General features: G+C 44.8%; 1 protein-coding gene across 1 annotated transcript in view; it reads right to left on the bottom strand.

Annotated features, from left to right (window-relative positions):
- Positions 1–19,839, bottom strand: part of FAM110B (family with sequence similarity 110 member B) — a 129,148-nt gene that overhangs the window by 79,239 nt on the left and 30,070 nt on the right. Inside the window, exon 2 of the mRNA XM_060035402.1 lies at positions 17,693–17,788. The gene's annotated coding sequence lies outside the window, so the exon portion shown is untranslated. The remainder of the gene's footprint in view (positions 1–17,692; positions 17,789–19,839) is intronic.

Raw genomic sequence — 19,839 nt, 5'->3', positions numbered from 1 at the left:
CGCACTGGGTATCTGTTTTACCCCATGCGCTTGTGGTTAGCAACGTTCTTTTAGGCGATCAAAAAATGTACGCACATAAAACAATACTCATAAACCCAACTGCAAGTTCTATAACAAATTGATGATTACCTGACGTCCAGACTAAAAACCACGCACACGCGGCCTCCACTAAAAGTAACGGAATGCCACTCAGGTGATCACAGGTTGTAAAAGGCAGGCTGATTGTCTCTTGCATCTTGTTTAACTTTCCCCACTCTTGTTTATTTTACTAGCGCTACGACTACTAATGCAATTCAAGGAACACAATAGATTTCTAACTCTCCCTCACCAAAGATAAATGAGCACTCATTTCTGCCTTCCTGGCTGGTTTCTGCTTCTGGCTTTCCTCCTCTAACCGTATGTACAGTGTCCAGGTTAATCTGCCAAAAACAGTGATTCTGGGAAGTCCCTCCTCTGGTTATGAACTCAGGGTGGCTCCCTATGGCCTCGCTCCTCAAGTTCACAGCCCTCTCTGGGGTCTCACTTGTCAAGTTCCTAACCTGGGTTAGGCCTGTAGCCTGGGTCAGTCTGGTTTCTATGTTAACAGCAAGACTCTGACCACTTGACTCCATCCTCATCTGGCCACCACTGGCCTTGGAGTGACTGGCTAAAAGAACACAGATCAATGAATGAAAATCACAAACATCAAACCCTAAGCCCCACTGACGGCAGAGACATTCTTTACGTGGAGGACAGACTGCTTCTCTTTCCCTTAGAAACACAGCAAGGTTAAGAAGGAAGAAAGTCCATAAAACATGGTCTTCAGCATCTCAAAGTGAAGCACGATAAGGGTAAATTGAAAGTATTATGGAGGTAAATTTGGCATTTCCCAAGCATCTTTTTTTTTTAATGTAGTTTCATTTTTTAGAAATAAATTTATTTATTTTTGGCTGTGTTGGGTCTTCACTGCTGCACGCGGGCCTTCTCTAGTAGCAGCGAGCGGGCTCTTGGTTGCAGTGCGCGGGCTTCTCATTGCGGTGGCTTCTCTTGTTGCGGAGCACGGGCTCCAGGTGTGCAGGCTCAGTAGTTGTGGCGCACGGGCTTAGTTGCTCCACAGCATGTGGGATCTTCCCAGACCAGGGCTCGAACCCACGTCCCCTGCATTGGCAGGCGGATTCTTAACCACTGTGCCACCAGGGCAGTCCTCCCAAGCATCACAGAAGAGAAAACGAAGCGACTGAAAGCTGAGGGGTCCAAGGCGATGCTGCTGTGATGTTATGACAGGGTCCGGGGCAAGGAACGGTGAGTGGTTTCTAGAAACTTCTAGGAACTGATAGCAGCCTTGGCCTCAGTCTTGCCTACAACCTGAATGAGCTTAGTAACTGATTCCTCCCCAGGGCCTCGATCTAGACCACGGCCTGGCCAACATCTTGACTGTGAGGCCCTGAGCAGATCCAAGTCCAACCAGGAAGCACTTGTGACCACAGGACTCATAGGCGCTGAGAAACAGCTGGTGTTTGTGGAAATGTCATGCAGAAAACCAACATGCTTTCCTCTAAGCGCAGCGTCTGCTCACATGAAACGGTATCCTAAAGCACCTCCAAGACTGTCAACTGTTCTCATGGGTAGGAATGTATAAAAAGGACAAAGAGAAAGAAAAGCATAAGAGACCTCCAAGGAAATCTCTATCCACAAAACCATGAGATCTGGGAACAAGTAGAGTATACGAATCTGTAACGACAGACAGTGCCTGCTCTAAAGATCACCATGTATAAGCAATACTTCTCAGAAGTGTTAAAATAGGAATCGTCCCTTCCACGATATTTTACTAACGTTAACATCAATAATGGCCGCATGAACATTATAATTTATTCAGGTTCCTATGACGTATATTAGGAAAGGTGTTCATCTTTTATTCATCAAAAGAATAACTGATTACCTACTATACACAGTATCCTTTGTAAGTGCTTATTGACTAATTCCAGGGAAGGCTAAGAAAAACATGCCATCTACATATTATTACAAGAAAAAGTAAATATTAGAGGATGCTTGCCCACTGTTTTTCTTAACAGTAACCATTAATCACTAAAATACAAATGTTCTGTGTTTCGTTTTGCTTTTATAAGCAATCTTAATTATTTTAATTTATAGATATTTGTTTCATTTCTACTCCATGCTAGGCTCTCTGCTAGGCACTAAGAAACATAGATAGTAAGTCAGCCCCTGATTTCCAGTTACCCAGAGTCTATTAAGAGAGAGAAACAAGGCTATTAAGAATTGAAACGAGCAGTTTCAATCAGTACAATATTAGTGGTGTGGGGATTATGTAAGACGCAGTGTAGCCTGGGAATTATATAATGTTCAGTGCAATGGTGCTGAGTAGTCAATTAAGAAAGTGTATCTCCACCCATCCATCCACCCGTCTGTCGGTCCGTCCACCCATCCATCCACCCATCCATCCAAGACGCTTACAAGTTAAACGGAAACATCTGCCCGAACTAAGGGCCGTTCTGACATTTGCTGTGCGCCTAAGGACTGTGATCAAGTACATTTTTTTAACGAGGGAAAACTAGCTTTTCATGAAACACGTCTATGCACTGTCGTCTACTCAAATATGAAAGGCAGCTGCCAGTTCTTAATCTGTCACAATTGAGTTTACACATTTCTAACACAACAGTCTTAGTACAACAAAACTTTACCCACCCCTGGAAAGGGAACACCATTTTATTCGCTAACCTCTAAAGTTCTGATAGAAAGTGGCATTAAAATCAACTGACTCCCCAGAAAAAGAGGATATGAGAGTTTGGGACCTAAATCAAACCAAACATTTCACCCCTGACCCAGCAATGTAAAGTGACAATAATTGTATTCTTGGAGGGGTAGAGTCATTAAAGTAGAAACTACTGAGTGTTATAGTTTATGAACACACACACACACACAGACACACACACATGTGCATGCCTGTGCACACACGCACGCACACACAGTATCTATCATACCAGTCCTGCTGGGAGGAAATGAAAATCTTAATCCCCATCACTGTACCAAGGTTTTTCTCAAGTGAGAAATTTCCCCGTGATAATGCTTGTCTTACTTGGCGTTTATTTTTAAAAGGATGAGCCGTGACTTTTCACACAAGCTGTTTTCAAATTCCACCCCTTAAAATTATTCCTGAAAGAACTTTCTTAGACTCAGTTGTCAGATGTTTAACATCTGCTGTGCGCTTGACAAAGTCAAGGATGCAACACACAGTGCTTAGAAATCACAGGCATGGAAGAACACGCTGACGGGATACAGTGCAATGGACAGTACGTGACCCCAAGCCGTCACGGAGTTTATGCGTCGGCTGTAGAGATTTGGTTAATAAACACGCAAGACATTAGAAAGCAATAATACATGAAGCAACAAGAGAAGCAGAAGGGGGATACTTCCAACAGATGATCCCTGCTCTGTCCCGAAAGGCAGGGAACCCACCTGCCACGAGGTCCCGCAGCTGCTCTGTTGTGCGACATCCCACAGGGAGTGAGATGGGGCCTCTTCAGTTTACGAATACCAAAGTTTAGTTATTTTAACTTAGCGACTAAGGAGTAACCATTTATTCCCAACTGAAAACAAAAGTCTAAAGGCTGCTCAAAGGCGGCGCTCAGAGCCAGGCTTGGGGAGATGCCGGCACAGCACGGGGGAGCCTGGAGCCATGGTCACACATGACGTGCCCCCAGCCCCGCCACAGACATTGCATCTTGGTGTCCTGTCTGCCCGACGCGGATAATGAAAGGGACGGTGACCGTCTGCGTGAAGGGCACCTCGGGCCCAGCACTGCACCAGCGCTTGTGCGGAGTGTCGCGTGTAATTCTCACCAGAACCTTTCGAAGCAGGTGCTGGGAGAACAATCTAGAAATAATAACAGAATGGGGCCAGCAGGATAGGGTCGTTGTGAGGATTAGGTGACAACAATATTTTATGATCATGAGCGTTTTGCCAGGCACGCAGTCCCTCAAAAATGACACGTATCACCATTACTTAGCTGAGCGAAGAAATGGGGCAGGGATTTCAAGCAAAGGAAAAGAGCAGGTTTTGCAGAAAGTCTTCGAGAAAAGAGCCTTCGAGATGGCAAGTAGATCAGTACAGCTGAGAAGAGTTCCAAGGAGGAGAGCGGGAATGGCTGGGGAGGTAAATCTGAACTCGACTACGGCGGCAGCTGAGCGCCCAGGGTCCACATGCGTACCTTTTACCCCCATGGCCCAGGGCGGTTGGCACAAGGCTTCTAAAAATGAAGATACTATTTCACTGAGATCCACCTACAGGCAACATGCAGGGAAGATTGAAAAGGGAACAGCTAAGGGACAGAGGGACTGATCGGAGGCAAAACTACGTGGTAAGAGAAGATGGGGGTTACCTTGGAACACGAAAGGTAGAAAGAAAAGGGCAAACGTGAAAGAACAAAAATATTTAATGAGCGGACGCTCCAAGGTTTTCCGAAGACGGTTTCTTGGTAAGGGAAGCTCAGTGGTACTAGAATAACAGTCAGGAGAGGACGCTGGCTTCACAGGAAGATCAGGGAGCCTTCGTGACATCGCGAATTTGAGTCCGGACTGGAATATTGATGACGTGGGTCTAGCAAGTGGCATAAAGGTTGGGATAATCAATGGGGAAGCACAGGTGTGGTGTGATGTTCCTGGGCATAGGGCGAACCACTGGGCCGCAGTGCCTGGAACCACATCCCAGGCCCCGCAGCCTCCAGGCATAACGCGAGGCGATGAGAGAAAAAAGTGCGGCCTCCAGGTCCACCCACATGAGGCTCCAGCCCATGAGACTCCCTCGTCCTCAAACCTCATTACGAGCATCGTATCCAAACACAGACCATGACGCCAAAGCTCAGGTCATTCATATTCACCTCTTCCCTGCAGATCGGCCGGGATGCCTGGGCTAAGGCATAAGAGTGATGTCACCAGTCGGAGTCCTGCAGAAGGTTCAGGTCGCTGCTTCCCCGAAACGTAAAGCAGCTCACTCTTCTTGTATCGTCTTCAGTTCTCATAGCAGGGAAGTCGACTGAGTTCCCACTTTCCACCTAATTAGGTTCACACGGGGAACACTATTTCGGTACATTGTCTGAAAACACTCCCTGCCATCACCAATATTTTCTCTTCGTGATGTCCATCCAACTTTCTTGTGCTTTGAAAGTGCATTAACGTGATGGTCGTCACCAGCATCAGCTCTAGAAATCTGAACAGGCTCCTTGGTTCAAGCCGTAAGACCTAAGACCCTACGTCCTATTCTCTCCGGCACGTGTAAGGCCACTTGGCGTTGTATATTCAATTGGACCATGATCAATCCGGGGAATGTGACCCACAGCCGTCCTCGGGCACACAGCACACACCCAGCGCGGTCTAGCGTAAGCAAGGAGATGGAGAGTTTAAAACTTACAACTAGTGCCTGCCTGACTTGGCATCAATCACTCTTTTACAAAAGTGAATGTGAGCAGGTGGTACAAGTTGAAGACTAAGAAACGGGGAGATGTGCTCGCACATCTCCTTCAAATCCCTGACCTGAGGGGTTCCCAGACAGGAAGAAGTTATACATGGAGAGGTGGTACTGAGACATTCTGTTTATCTCGGGCTCCTTAAAGGGTAACTTGCACTTAGTGAGGCTTCTTGGTATATACAGTATAACAGGAAGAACACAATGCATGGAATGACAAGGCTTCCGGTCATACCTGACAGTAAATGTCTGGGCTCCTACAACCTCTCCGTGCCTCAGTTTCCTCATCTACGAAATGGGCACTCCAGAATTGCCACAAAACAACACATGGCTTCTGAGAATCTTGAAGACTGAATTACTAATATTTTATTTTAAAGTCTACATTGTGTATTAATATATAGTAGAGACTAGTTCTGATAAATTAATTGCATAAAATATAAAAATTCCACATAGTTAATGTGGCCGTGCTAATTTGGTCATCGTGCCCAGGGGGTGTCACATTTTACTTTTCTGATGTGAATAAGGGCTCTTAGCTGAAAGAAAAATTCTCCTTAAAGAAACGCCTGCCTTTTGGTATGACAATCTTAATACAATTTCTTTCTTTTTTCAAAAATTTTATTTATTTTTGGCTGTGTTGGGTCTTTGTTGCTGTGCGTGGGCTTTCTCTAGTTGCGGTGAGCGGGGGCTACTCTTCGTTGCGGTGCGCGGGCTTCTCACTGCGGTGGCTTCTCTTGTTGCGGAGCACGGGCTCTAGGTGCACGGGCTTCAGTAGTTGTGGCACGTGGGCTCAGTAGTTGTGGCTCACGGGCTCTAGAGCACAGGCTCAGTAGTTGTGGCGCACGGGCTTAGTTGCTCCGCGGCATGTGGGATCTTCCCGGACCAGGGGCCGAACCCGTGTCCCCCCTGCATTGGCAGGCGGATTCTTAACCACTGTGCCACTAGGGAAGTCCCTCTTTTTGTTTTATAAGATGAAAATACTCCTTGGTTTGTGTGCTCCACCACTGCAATGGTTTGCACAGGTGGTCACTGAATAGATGAATAAATGAAGAGATGAAACTGGAATTGCATTAAAAGGCAGCACATGAAGTACAGCTGGTCATGGAAACATGCAAGACCCAGGTCTCCTGAGCACAGAGGGTACCCGGGCAAGGCAGCAAGCGGGTCAGTTCATACACTGGAGCATCCACTGGGGTCAGGCACTGCTCCAGACCCTGCGGACAGAGCTGCCAACAAACATACAAAATGCTGTCACGGCACTTATTACCTCCTAGCTCTACCTGTCAACTTCCTGACTGAACAGCAACACAGCAGCCAGGGAGAGTGTGATCACAGTGTCAGAGACGTGACACACCCAGTGCCGCTCTGAGGGGCTAAGAGAGCACAGTTCCATGGATTAACAACAAGGTCCTACCGTAGAGCACAGGGAACTATATTCAGTATCCTGGGATAAACCATAATGGAAAAGAATATAAAAAATAATGTATATATATGTATAACTGAATCACTTTGTATACAGCAGAAACTAACACAAACATTGTAAATCAACTATACTTCAATAAAAAAAAAATTACCACCAACATATGGAAAAAGAACACATTAAAAAAAAGAGAGAGAGAGAACGCAGTTCTAGTGCCCTGAACCACACATGTGGGAGACCCAGTGCTGGGTCTCCTCCTGCAATAAACATGGCAACAGACGGCCCACTGCGCAGACCTGCACTCACCCACTTACTGTCAGATGACGATTCATGTCACTTCACTAATTTTTAAAACAACTCTTTAACAGACTATTACACTTTGACTTTTAATGAATTAAAGCTGCTTTTAAAAAAAAAGAGCTTTTTATTTTAGCCAGTTAACTCGTTATTTCCTAGAACTAAGGAGTACACATGCTCTACGTCCTATTTAATGCTGAACATATTTAATTCACAAAGCAGCTTGCAGGCTTCATTTCAATTCATCCACACAGTCTTTTGTCCTTGTGTTATGAGAATTTCCAAGTGCCGCCAGATTTTAACCACAACTAGCACTTTCCTAGAGTACCCGCGAATCCCTGAATTCCAACGCTAAGTGAGTTCTGTTGGCCCGCATCTAAAGACGGCCAGATGATTTCACACTGGCTTTTAGTTTGTGATTCTATTGCGTGAGGTCTATAACTTGCAAAATGACTAAGCTGATTATTTTGTAAGTGTAACATCCACAGCCTGGCCAACTCCATCTACTTTAGAAATTAGCACTGGGGTTTATTGTGATTCTTCTGTTGCAGTCCTAGCAGCTTTACTTTCCTAGTAGCTGCTGCTTTCATATAGGAGTTTTAGCATATGGAAGTTGGCTACATAAAACATTTATTTTTTTCATTCACACATTTTTAACTGAAAGGGAGCTTTGATGCACTCAGGTGAGTTTATAAAGCATGAATTCTTTTCACAGATACAGTATATTCATTTTCTATATGTTCATGAGAGTTTTCTAAACAAAGCAGACAGTGGTACAGCTGTGTTATACTACTCATCCTTGGAGATGTCACAACCACTGTGGTCCATGTGAGTGCCGCCCTAGGACCACACGCCATTCACTTGGTAAGTGCACATGGTGCCTCTGACCACCCAAATGTCTCCATGTGTACCTGTGCTGCTACAGAAAGCAATTCTCAAGTAGCACAGACAGGGCTTTATGCAAGCCCCCCAAAGGTATGTCAGAACGGGACGAAGAGTAGGCATATTCATTGGTTCAAATACCTCCGATGAACGGGTTCATGTATATTCACACAATCAAACCAAACCCAAAGGAATCAGGTAGCAGTATATTAATTTTTTTTGGAAAGACAGAGAGGCAGGTCATTTGAGAACGGAATTCTAGAGCCAGTCTGATTGGGTTCAAATCCTATTTCACTACTTATTAGCTGTGTAACCTGGACAAACTATTTCACCTCTCTATGCCTCAGTTTCTTCATCTATAAAATGGGGATAAAGCAGAACTGAGCCCAGAGCTGGGATGAGGATTGAATGAGGCAAAACATGTCAAGTAGCTAGAACAGGGCCTGGCAATAGTAACCACTATTTAACTATTCAGATTTGGTGTTAGTATTATTGGGTAAGAAAATCAAAGCAGAAAGAGATTAAATAACTTGTCATGGGTGTGAGAATTAGTCAGTGATTTATTCCAGAATGAAAATGAAAGCTGTTGGTTTACAAGAAAGAGTTTCCCTGAGACCACGTTTTACATTCCAACTTTTTGAAAAGGTAAAACCTACGACTTGAAGTAATACTTAGGTCTGAAAAGCAAACTCCCATACACTTCATGGCTTTGACGATGACACAGGTCATCCCTAACGGGCCACCGGGGCTGACATTTACTGGCTGCCTCTCCTCGTGGGGAGGGGCACACCCAGTGGACAAACAAGTCCAGTGTACATTATCAGCCGTCGACGAGACTTTAAATCCTAGAAGAGAATCATTCTCAGAGAGCTCTTGCGTCTTGGCCGGGTGAGGTGCCTACTGTTTTCATTCATGTTTTTTAAATATCAGCCAATCCCCGGTGCGTTCCACTCGCACCTTGGAAAATCATCTCATTCATTTCAGTGCAAACAGTGTCCCTTCCTGGCGCCCCGAGGGAGCCAGGTTTATTTCCACAATGTGAAGTGGGACAGCTAGAAACCAGAAAAGGTCCGGGTGCGTTAAAGAGCGGATGCTTTTTATCTATTTCAAATTTGAAACGAAACGAGGGTCCAGGGAGATTTGATCACTGATTCTGATGATGCAGATTACAGCTCTTAGATAATGGAGAAAAACATGCACAGGAAAGCGGCTCTTCCCTGGCACCTCCGTCGAGTGCACGAGAAAAGTGCAGTCTTGCCTAGAGCACTGTACACGGGCCATGCACACACTGTCCAGCTGTTCCAAAATCGTCCAGAACACCCACCTCTTAGACTGCTCTCCAGGGGCTGCGTTAACATCAACTAACTAGCTCCCCTCTCTTAAGAAATGAGATCGGGAGATTGCACTGGGCAAAATTTAAATTTGTATAGTAAAAAATACAGATAAACCAGAAGTCTGAACAAGCCAGGAACAGGTATGCTGTGTAAGACAATCTGGGTAAAAGGGCCAAAACCCAAATGGGTCACATGGCATCATCTCTGAGTGACATTAGCATTTCACCCACAGTTCTCATCACTGTTGCATTGAGCTAGAAAATGAGGAGAAAGCACCCAAAACCTGTTTCTCAACAGCTTAATCAAAATGCATATATATATATATATATATATATATATATTTTTTTTTTTTTTTTTTTTTTTTTTTTGCGGTACGCGGGCCTCTCACTGCTGTGGCCTCTCCCGTTGCGGAGCACAGGCTCCGGACGCGCAGGCTCAGCGGCCATGGCTCACGGGCCCAGCCACTCCGCGGCATGTGGGATCTTCCCGGACCGGGGCACGAACCCGGGTCCCCTGCATCGGCAGGCGGACTCTCAACCACTGCGCCACCAGGGAAGCCCCATATGTTCTATTTTTAAATCAACGAACATCTGTGATTTTCAAATGTCTTCATCATAAATGTAATTAGTGTAATATCCTGGATCAAACATAGCATATGGTATCTAAAAAGAAGGAATAACATTATTTTCAGTCTAATAGCATTACCTGTTCTAACTTACTGCTTTATTATAACAGTCAAATAAAAAATGATGTCTTATGGAAGCAGAGAAATCCGAATCAATCTCTCTTCAAGATAAATATGAGGAAACTAAGGCTTGGAGAGTTTATACTGCTTATCTGAGGCCAAATCCTGCCAAGGGCTGAAGCCAGACCCCTGCTTATTCTATACAAGAAAGACCTGGGTACCAGGAAATAAGTGCAATGCTTAGTGCTGCTTCCTGACTTACAGCAGCACTGTTTAAGTGCTGGTGGTCAGGTCCCTACAGGTTCGTCGAGTCCTGTAGCTGAAAGTGAGAGAGGGGTGACGTGTGCACACTTACCGGTCGGGTCACACCAGGAAGTGTTGTCGACCTGAAGTCCTTCCTCCATCAAAACCCCAATGCCACATGTTTGTGACATTCGGTGACCACCCTGATGAGTGAATTTCCCTACTTGGCAGCAATACTCCCCAGCTCACGGCTCACCTACTGGGGCTTCCTCTGACTGGCCTCCCCCGCAAGCAGGCAGAAGTGACAGAACAATGTCACGTCACTATGGGGGGCAGGGAGACACTGCATCATGAAAGAACACTTTCATGCGTTCTGTGGTTGTTGGTTGAAATGTTACCACCAGTTAAGTGATGGGGAACACCAAAATACATAATCAGGACAGGACGTCTTAAGTTTGAGTGAAAGCGTAGAATAGGAGAAGAGTGGGAAACAGCACCATGGTTTAGAATTAAAGGGTGGTCCTACCATTTCCACTTAATGTTTATTCACATGGTTAAGTTATTGTGTGGTGCCCTAGCAATTGAGATATTCCCATGTCTAAACCTCTCTTTAAAAAAACAAAACCAAAAACATGTGCATTTGTCACTAAAATGTATTTTAGCAATAAATCCTATGCCAACAAAGTTGCTGAAATAAGGACGGTAGAGAAAGGAAAAATCGTAAGTGGACATTTAAAGCCTCGTTAAAACTGAGTTTACGAAACGCTGGTCCTGATCTGAGGCAGACACTAGAGCACCTAGGGCCCGGGAGCACCTGGTCGGGGCCTCTGAGTGTGTGTACATCAGTTTCTCTTTGAGTGCATCATTTTGGATGTTGGTAAAATGAAATGCTCAGAGAAAAGCAAACTGCTTCTGCTTGCTAGACAGTCAATAAATTGTCACAGAACACAGATGAATTTGCTCTGGGGACAATAATTTGTGCCCCAATCAAGAGTAAGGAAAGGTAAATGTTTTGCAGGAAAAAAAAAAAAAAGGAAAGGGACAACCCAAGGAGAGCTGAGGCAAGTCAAAGAAGAGGCGACCTTCAGAGAAGGAGACAGACTTCTCTCCAGGCCGCTTGGACCACGGTTAGAGGGCAGAGCAGGACGCAGTTCTGAAATCCCTGGTGTTCTTCCCTCGGCCCAGCAGACAGGCCTGGCTGCGCAGAGTCCATGACATAGAAATAACTTAATTATTATTTTAAAAACTGTGCAGAAAGAGTTCCAGGTAGTAAAATGCAAGACCAAGCAAACCCAATGTGAGCCCACATTGACAAGGCTTTCTCCAGGGATGGCGGGATGTTCGAAAGGGAACAAGGAGCTGGTGACAAAGGCTTCTGCGCTCGTGGGGACACTGCCCGAGGTTCCCCGGGCACGCTTGGCCCCTACCAACCAGCAAAGCAGGTGTTGAACACACCACATTCACTCAAATTCAGAATGACGAAAGCCTCTGCACTTTTAACCCGCCCCACTCACAGGCGGCTCTCACAAGGAGTCATCCTCCCACCATTCCCAGGGCTCGTCTTCCCTTCCTGAAGCCAGGCCAGCGAGGAGGGGTCCTGGCATCGTTAACTGTTAACACAGCCAGGTGAACTGTGTCACCAAACTGGATGTGGGTCCACTTGCCCAAGGAGCAGCAAAGCCAGTCTACTGACACCAGGGTGCGATGAAGGAAAGTACAGCATTTATTGTAGAGCCAAGCAAGGAGAACGGGCAGCTAGTGCTGAAAAGCCCTAAAAGCCCTGATAGCTTTCAGGGAAGAGTTTTGAAAGACAGGGTGAGGGAGACAGTCACAGGGTGTGTGACCAGCTCATGCTCAATTCTCTGAATGGTTGGTGGTGAGGTAACAGGGAGGTGTTTTGGGAAACGCGACCTTCTGGTTCCAACTGGTCTGGGGTCTGGGTGTTGGTGGTCAGCATGCAGTTACGTCTTCCACCTGGTGGGAGTTTTAGTCTCTGAAAAACAACTCAAGAATATGGCTCAGGATATTATCTATAAGCCCTTGAGGAGGAACTAAAGGTCCCTGACTTTGCTTTATGGCCAAACTATTATTATTTTGTCCTGCTTGACTGCTTTCCTTTGTTTCTGCGTTTTTAAAACTTCCTGATTAAATTTGTTCTTTGGAACTCAGGGAAAGTCTAGGAGGCTAAAGCTGTTTTACAAGTAAGAGACGGGGGCATGGGGGCTTCTGTCCCTGGGAAGGCCCTGCAGGGTCCTGCTCGGTTTCAAATGGACCCTAATCCCAGGCCCTGCAGGCAACACCCTGCAGGATTACCCCAGAAGGACACAGGGAAAATGCCAGTTCGTCAACACTAATGCAGGGCCGGTATGCTTTTTTCAGCTCCATCAGGGAACTTCTATCAGAAAATCTTAGTGGCTCTGTCGAATGTTACATTTATAGAAATATGGGATCAGGTAACAACCCTGGCAGATTAGATTAACTGTGCACTTCTTAAGAGCAGGAGCCCTGCCTTCTCACGTGGTACTGTGGATGCCCAGGACACGTCTGCTAAGTAAACTATTGAAGGGGCAGACGCAACCACACGGCCACTTAGGAAACTCCTGGGTGTCAGCTCTGCTCCCAGAGCCCCCAGGTGAAGCACAGCTGTCCCTTACCGGGGTGCATATTGAAGGCTGATCACTTTCAGTATGATTTAATGCACTAGTTACTTTCCGTAGATATTTTAATTACATGAAGAATACCTATATTAATAACAATAGAAAAAGACATCTCTGCTGCATTCTTATAAATACATTAAATGAGGGCAACTGTCAAATGGTCTCAATTTTCTCCCCTGTAAAATAAGGAGTTAAAGTTAAACCTGCAACATCTTAAATACGCCAGGATTTCATATGGAAAATACAACACAGCTCTGAGTAAACAGCACAGACATCAGTGATGTCCTAGGGTTGATGGAGGGAGTGATGGCAGCTGTGCCACCTGGTCCAGAGTGAGCAACACCTGAGATTTAAAATTTAAGTGAGAAGGGACTTCCCTGGCCGTCCAGTGGCTGGGACTCCGTGCTTCCACTGCAGGGAGCCCGGGTTCGATGCCTGGTCGGGTAACTAAGATCCTGCAAGCTGCGCGGTATGACCAAAAAAAAAATTAAAAACTAAAATAAAATTTAAGTGAGAAAAAGCTCTGACACATTTATGTGTCATCAGCAATCACAGAAAGAAGAATGACACGCTTTTTCAATACAATCGCCCTCCTAAAAGGACCTTTTGAAGATTAAGAAAGAAAAATTGGGTGAGTTACTAGGTCAGAACAATCTAGAATTCACTGGGTCCCATACAGCCTGCATCTCAAACCCAGACAGTCCCTGTCTGTGTCATGTTTTGGTGATGCCTATCTGCTCAGACAGAGACCAAAGAAAGAAGCATCCTTTGAGATAAAATGCAAACTGCAGGGTGGACACAGGGGAGGAAGATCAAGATAATGACACTTGGTGGCCCTGAATGACAGTGAAAAGGAGAGAAAAGAAATGTCTGCTTTCCAATTCTAATTAACTTAGGAAACAAGTCAGAACACGTAGCCAAGAACAGTACTCATTGAAAAGAGACGCTACTAAAAAAATTTAAAAGACTATAAACTGCACTCCTTCTTAAAATGGAACATCATCTTTATGAATGAAGTGTGCATCTGAAATTGGAAACATTTTCGGTCAATAAAATAAACAAATTTTCCTTCAGAGAAGGAAAGCCAAATTACACTTTTGTGTACAAAAACCTGAAAAAGTGCTAAGTATTGTGTTTCTTTGCAAAGTATCATATGTACCAATTAGAAACATTTACTGTAGATAACAGGCTTTGCAGAAGGTTAATCAGAGCCTAGGATTAGAGTCCAAGTTGGAGAAAAAATTTTTAACATACTTGTACCTTTATGCCGTGAATACATGAGAGGTCTGTCAATTAAAATTAGCTTAATGATCTCAAAAAACCCTCAGAAAGCAAAACCTACCATCAGATGTTTTTCTCCTTTAACTCAACAGTAAAACAAGGTAAAAAAAATAAATAAAAGTATGGTTGGATATTAATCAGGGAAATCCAGTCAAGGAAAACCTAAATTTATATTACAGAAATTCAGAAAGACAGGACACTCAGTACTTGGAGAAAAAAAATTCAAAGTCTTAGGGTTTGAAGAATCGTATATAACTACATATTGAAATATACTCCTGCTTGAATGGTTTGCTTTTGATGGTACTCAGGTCAGATCAATGCCAAAAGCAAATGAGGAGGCAAACTCAATGAGAGTTCAGACCAAATGTCACCTCTGGGGGTTGTGCGTCTGCAGGGGAGGGACCCACTCATCTATGCCACTCAGAGCAGCAACTCAACTACTCCAAGATTTGCAGAAACTTTCATTAAGCGCTGCTACAAATTTTGAGAAGTAGCTGTATTGTTTTTACTCGTTTATTCTCAGGACAAATCATAACCTATGTGCAACCAAGTCGAATTTTTTAAGTTGTGCAGATTTCGAAAACAACAAAACCCAACCAACCTAATCTAAGAGGTTAATGTGTCCTGTTGGGAAGAGCACTAAGTAAGATCAGGAGTCACAGTGTGCGATTTCTATCGTAGGAATGAGCGCTGCAGATAAAAGACTAAGTCTTGATTTCAAAGAGAACATAAAACTTCTGCCTGAACCTGGGTCTCTACTGCGAAACACAATGGTTAGACTGTTCACTGCCACAAAGCGGTGATGCTAATAGAGCAGAATGTTTTCCTCCCAAGTTAGCTGAGAAAAGATAGAGCAAAGAACATCGACAAAACCCTCAAAGAGGTGGGTCTGAGTCAATATCAGAGATGCCTCACCACGGATCGGAACGGAGAGGCAGACTGCGCCCTCCCCTGGGTGTGTTACGTATGGAGAGCGTCATCGATCAGAATACAAGTCAGCAGCAGAAAGGGCAGGGGTGGCATTACTGCTCCAGCCTCCTTACTGATAGTAGCTGGACTTCTCATCAGGACCCCGGAAGAAGCCCAGGACTGCTCGGGAGCCACTGAGAGAGCAGGGACTGATGGGGCCTCAGTCAAGGTCTTTCTCCTAAGCAGGCAGGAGGCGGGGGTAGGGGAGAGGGCAGATGGGGAGGGAGGGCAGGAAGAAAGAAGAGACAGACTCCAGCCCACCAGCATCCTAAGCTCAGGACAGAACACGTGCTAGTTTCATTGCATTCAAAAACACACGAAATATCACCGCCCCACGGAAACGTCTTTATTTACGGTTTAAACTGTGTTACAGTAACACTTGAGGCAAATTTGAAAAGTCATCCTGTTCTCAGCATTCTAACAAAGGAGTTCCTGTGCTCCCATCCATCCCCTTGCCACTCCCAGCTTCACTGAGCAACCCGATGTCAGGCACAGGTGCGAAGATAACAAGGCAGGTCCCCACCTCCAGAAGGGCTCAAAAACCTTTGCTTTCTGAGGTGACTCACCGTCAGAAAAGAGAACATAATGTTCTCTTTTCTTTAAAAGATATTCTTAAGCCAAGTAATATCCCTTGTTTCAAGTGTACAGAAAGGAAATGTGTAAAACAAATGGTAAGAAATTCTCTAATACACCATGGCCCAAATGTTTTGGGGGTTCAAAGTACAGGAAAAAGAATGTCAAAGTGTTTCCTACAAGCATCATTTAATTTAGCTATTGTAGAATCAACTGTTATTAGATTTCCACTGGCTTCCCTTTTTATAGTTTTGGAACAACCATACAGCATGGGTGACAAAACACTAGGATTCTTCACATTTAAGAGTGATGGAAGAAAGGCATCATCACCATCTAAAGAGAGAAACCGGAACAACTACACGTATGTATCATGATCACAGACAGGTGCTAATGGATTCTAATGCTATTCAACATCTATCATCTTCATTCTGAAGTTACTTTTAAAATTTCACATAAACCCCCAAAACACTGCCCTTTATATTTAAAAGATAAGAATATTGCTAAGAATAAAAGGATTATGGGAGTATGTAACTCTTAACTACTCACTCCAATGGCCAATCACAACCAAAACATTTATGAATTAACTTTTGTGACCAAAGTGTAGACAACGGTCTAATAACCTAAGGATGAGATTTTAGTTCATAACGTAACTTGATATACACGCACTGCCTGGTTGACAAGCTGAACGGACAGCTGTCTGGGCCCCTCTACCCTTAGATGTTCGCCACACTTGGGGTCACAACGTCTGCCCTGTTCTGACCACATCTGCTGACAATGTTGTTGCTATTTTACCTTTTCACTGAGGACTGCCACAGGCGGAGAGTGCTGTGTGCCCAGCACCGCCTGTTTTGCACGCACCACCTCATTTAACACTTACAGTAACCACGAGAAATAGGTATTATCACCTCTGTTCTGCAGAAGACGATAGAACGAAAGCTACTAACACGTATTAAATGTTTCCCACGTGCCACTCTACACAGCAACTCATCCTTCAATGCTCGCAACGATCCCACGATGTGGGCACTGCTATCATCCTGATGTGGCAGGTGGAGAAACCGAGGCACGGAGTGTGAACAGCTTTCCAACATCACGTACATTACACACGGCCGAGTCCAGACGCGGACCCAGAGCCTCCTGTCACCAAAGCCACCAGCCCCAGGGAGTCTGGCTGTGTCCCACCTATGAGAAGAGCTCCAACAGCAGGTAGGAGGGGGGCAAGGGGTGGGTTGGCCAGAGCTGGACCCCCCCATCCACAAGCCAACTCATAAATCTGGCTGGGACCGTCCTCCCAAGTTTCCCTGGAAAAACTCACTGTAAGGAAGATATGCCTGCCTCAAAGCTGGCACGGCTCCACCGTCCCTGGAGCTTCTGAGCAGCGTGCAAGTTGCCCCAGGATAAAGAGTCCTGGTCTGGACGATGCCCTATGTCCACCCAACGCTCATCAATCGCTTAGCTCCTATGGCCCACCAGGTGCCGGACCTCCCCAGGCTCTCAGTTATTGAGCAGAACAGGCCATGCATTTCAGCAGAAGTGCATGTGTTTCACAGCCCAGGGGGAGCACTCTGGGGACAGCAAGGGGACAGGCGGAAGCCAGGCCAGCCTCAGCCAGGCCTGTTGGCACAGAGCTGGCGGGACGGCCCTTTTCAGAGGTGTTCCCTCCCATTCCTAACAGTGACCCCACAGGGCAGACTCCACAAACGTTTGCTGAGTGAATACATGCAAATAAGGGGGAGGAGGGAGGAGAGGAGGGAAAGGCGGCAGGGAGGGAGGGGGTAAACAGGAGAGAAAAGGTGGGAAAACGAGGGAGGGGGACACCCGAATTCCGCTCAACAAATAAGGGGCTGTCGTTACTTTATGATCATCAGATGTAATAATACACTTTTTAACATGTAATTACCTTTGATTTCCCTTTCAGGCCGTAGAGTCTTGTTAACTTCCAAGTTAAGACTCAGAAAGGACAGGAGAGGTGCCCTGGATGTCCAGTTGGAGATGGCTAAAATAAAAGAGCACAGATTATTATTATTCCGGAGAAGAGAAGTGATGAATTTTTCAAGTATCATTAACAAGAAACCGATTTTCACTGAGTAACAGGGACAGGGTATTTCCTAACATACCTGGGAAAAAACCGGGTCCAAAGCCTCTTTCCAATATAGCTGCTCTAGTAAACTTTAAATCGATTCAGAAAGAAGACAAAAATCAACTATAAGGTAGGCTATGTTTGTGCATTTAATGGAAAACGACCAAACGGGCCTGTGGGCTGCCACTAGCCCGGAGACCCCCGCAAGGCTCCGCCTCACTCCAAGCTCGACATCCCCAGTGCAGCAGGGCATCCTTCCAATTCACAAAACCGTGCAGGAAATGATGCAGCCCCCTCACAAGCAACTGCACAACTGCGGTGACAAAGAATATATTGTTTGTATTGCAGAAACTTTGTTCATGTTTGCAAGGGAACAAAATATTACAAGTTAGCATTTTCTCTTATCATGTCCTCCAAATGCAGTTCCTACCCGAGCTCACAAATACGCGCCTTGTTGTCCCGACTTTCTTCCTCCTGAAGCAAGGACAGCCCTGGGAGGTGACACTGCCCCACTTTCTGAGTATTTCATTTTTAGGAAGGAAATAATTAACACTGACCGGACACATACTCAGGTCCAGAAACAATGTGACTCCACTTTACAAAGGGGGCAAGAAACTGAGGTTTTTTGAGGAAAGTCGTGTCCCCAGGTCTGAGTGACACGTAGGTGTTCTCACTCTATTTGGAGATACTTAGAGATGAAATCATGAAAGTGATTGTTACCTGGACATCTAGCAACTCAAGAAAATATGCTGGAAAACTTAACGTCTTAACGTCTTCTCCTCTAGCATCTGCTTTCGTTGGATGCCACGAGCCCGGATAACGACATCTTTTTTTACTTGACAGTGGGAGCCAGCAGACAGGGATGGGAGTTGCTCTGACTGTAAAAGTTGTGTGTTTTGTTGAGAGTTACTCATGTTTTGCATGGGTGTAGGAGTAACCAACAGTAAAATTCTTAAGGAGGCACTTGGGACTTCAACAGATGACGCCTGAGAACCACTTCATTAAGGTCGACGCCAGCTTCCCAACCACCAGTAGCTCCTTTCTGGAGAGATGTGTAATGAACAGTGTGCCAGGGGTGTAGGAGTCAGGAGGCAAATCTCGACCTAGATTTTGAATAGCTTCAAAAAAATAAAAAGCGAGCCTGAAAATGTCTACTTAAATAACCACTAAGACTGATAATTCCCACTCTCACGTTTAAAACTTTCAAAATAATCTACTTTTTCTTATTACCTAATGTTCAGCAAGAACGTGAAGCCAGAACTGGGGCTAAATTAAAATGAAATATAAACTCCAAGTTCTACGGCTCTTTTTGATTGTTTACTGCCTGCAATTTAAGATTGTATTTTATTTGCCTGATGAAATACATGGGATTCCAGGAATTCAAATGAATAACATCATAGACATTTATAAGGACGTTAGAGAAATTTTAATCCAAAATATCTCTGGGCCCCATTTAAATTGATTGTGACCCATAATAACAAAGTAAAGAGGTTTGTATCTTACTACCTTGAAAACAGTATTTTTTGTTTTGTCCTAAAATTGTATGAAAAATTCCTTTTCATCTTTATCATTACTTTTGCCTTTTCCTTCTCATACTTTGGAAGAGACAAAGTAACAAAGTGCTGAACTTTTACCCTCACAATTCAGAGACAGGAACGTTACACAATTATGATCGCGATGGGGAGTAACACCATATATGAAGAACTTCAGGGCTGGAATTATCTTCAAAGTTGTCATGTGACCTCAAAGCCATCCTAATAGAAATAATTCATAGCACATATTCTTTCAGTTGACTCATTTCAGAGCTGAAATGAAATGAAACCCCAGAGTGGTCAAGTGACCTCTCCAAGATCACACAGCGAAGCTGGTCCTAGATCTCAGATCTGCTGGGTGCCAATCCAGTGCTCTATTAGATCATAGTCTCCATATATAACTTCTTCAGGGCTCATAATTTCATCCATCTTTCT

The sequence above is a fragment of the Delphinus delphis genome, chromosome 17, assembly GCF_949987515.2.
Source record: "Delphinus delphis chromosome 17, mDelDel1.2, whole genome shotgun sequence".
NCBI lineage: Eukaryota > Metazoa > Chordata > Mammalia > Artiodactyla > Delphinidae > Delphinus > Delphinus delphis.
The sequence above is the reverse complement of the archived record's forward strand: the minus strand, read 5'-3'. Positions and strand labels throughout refer to the sequence as shown.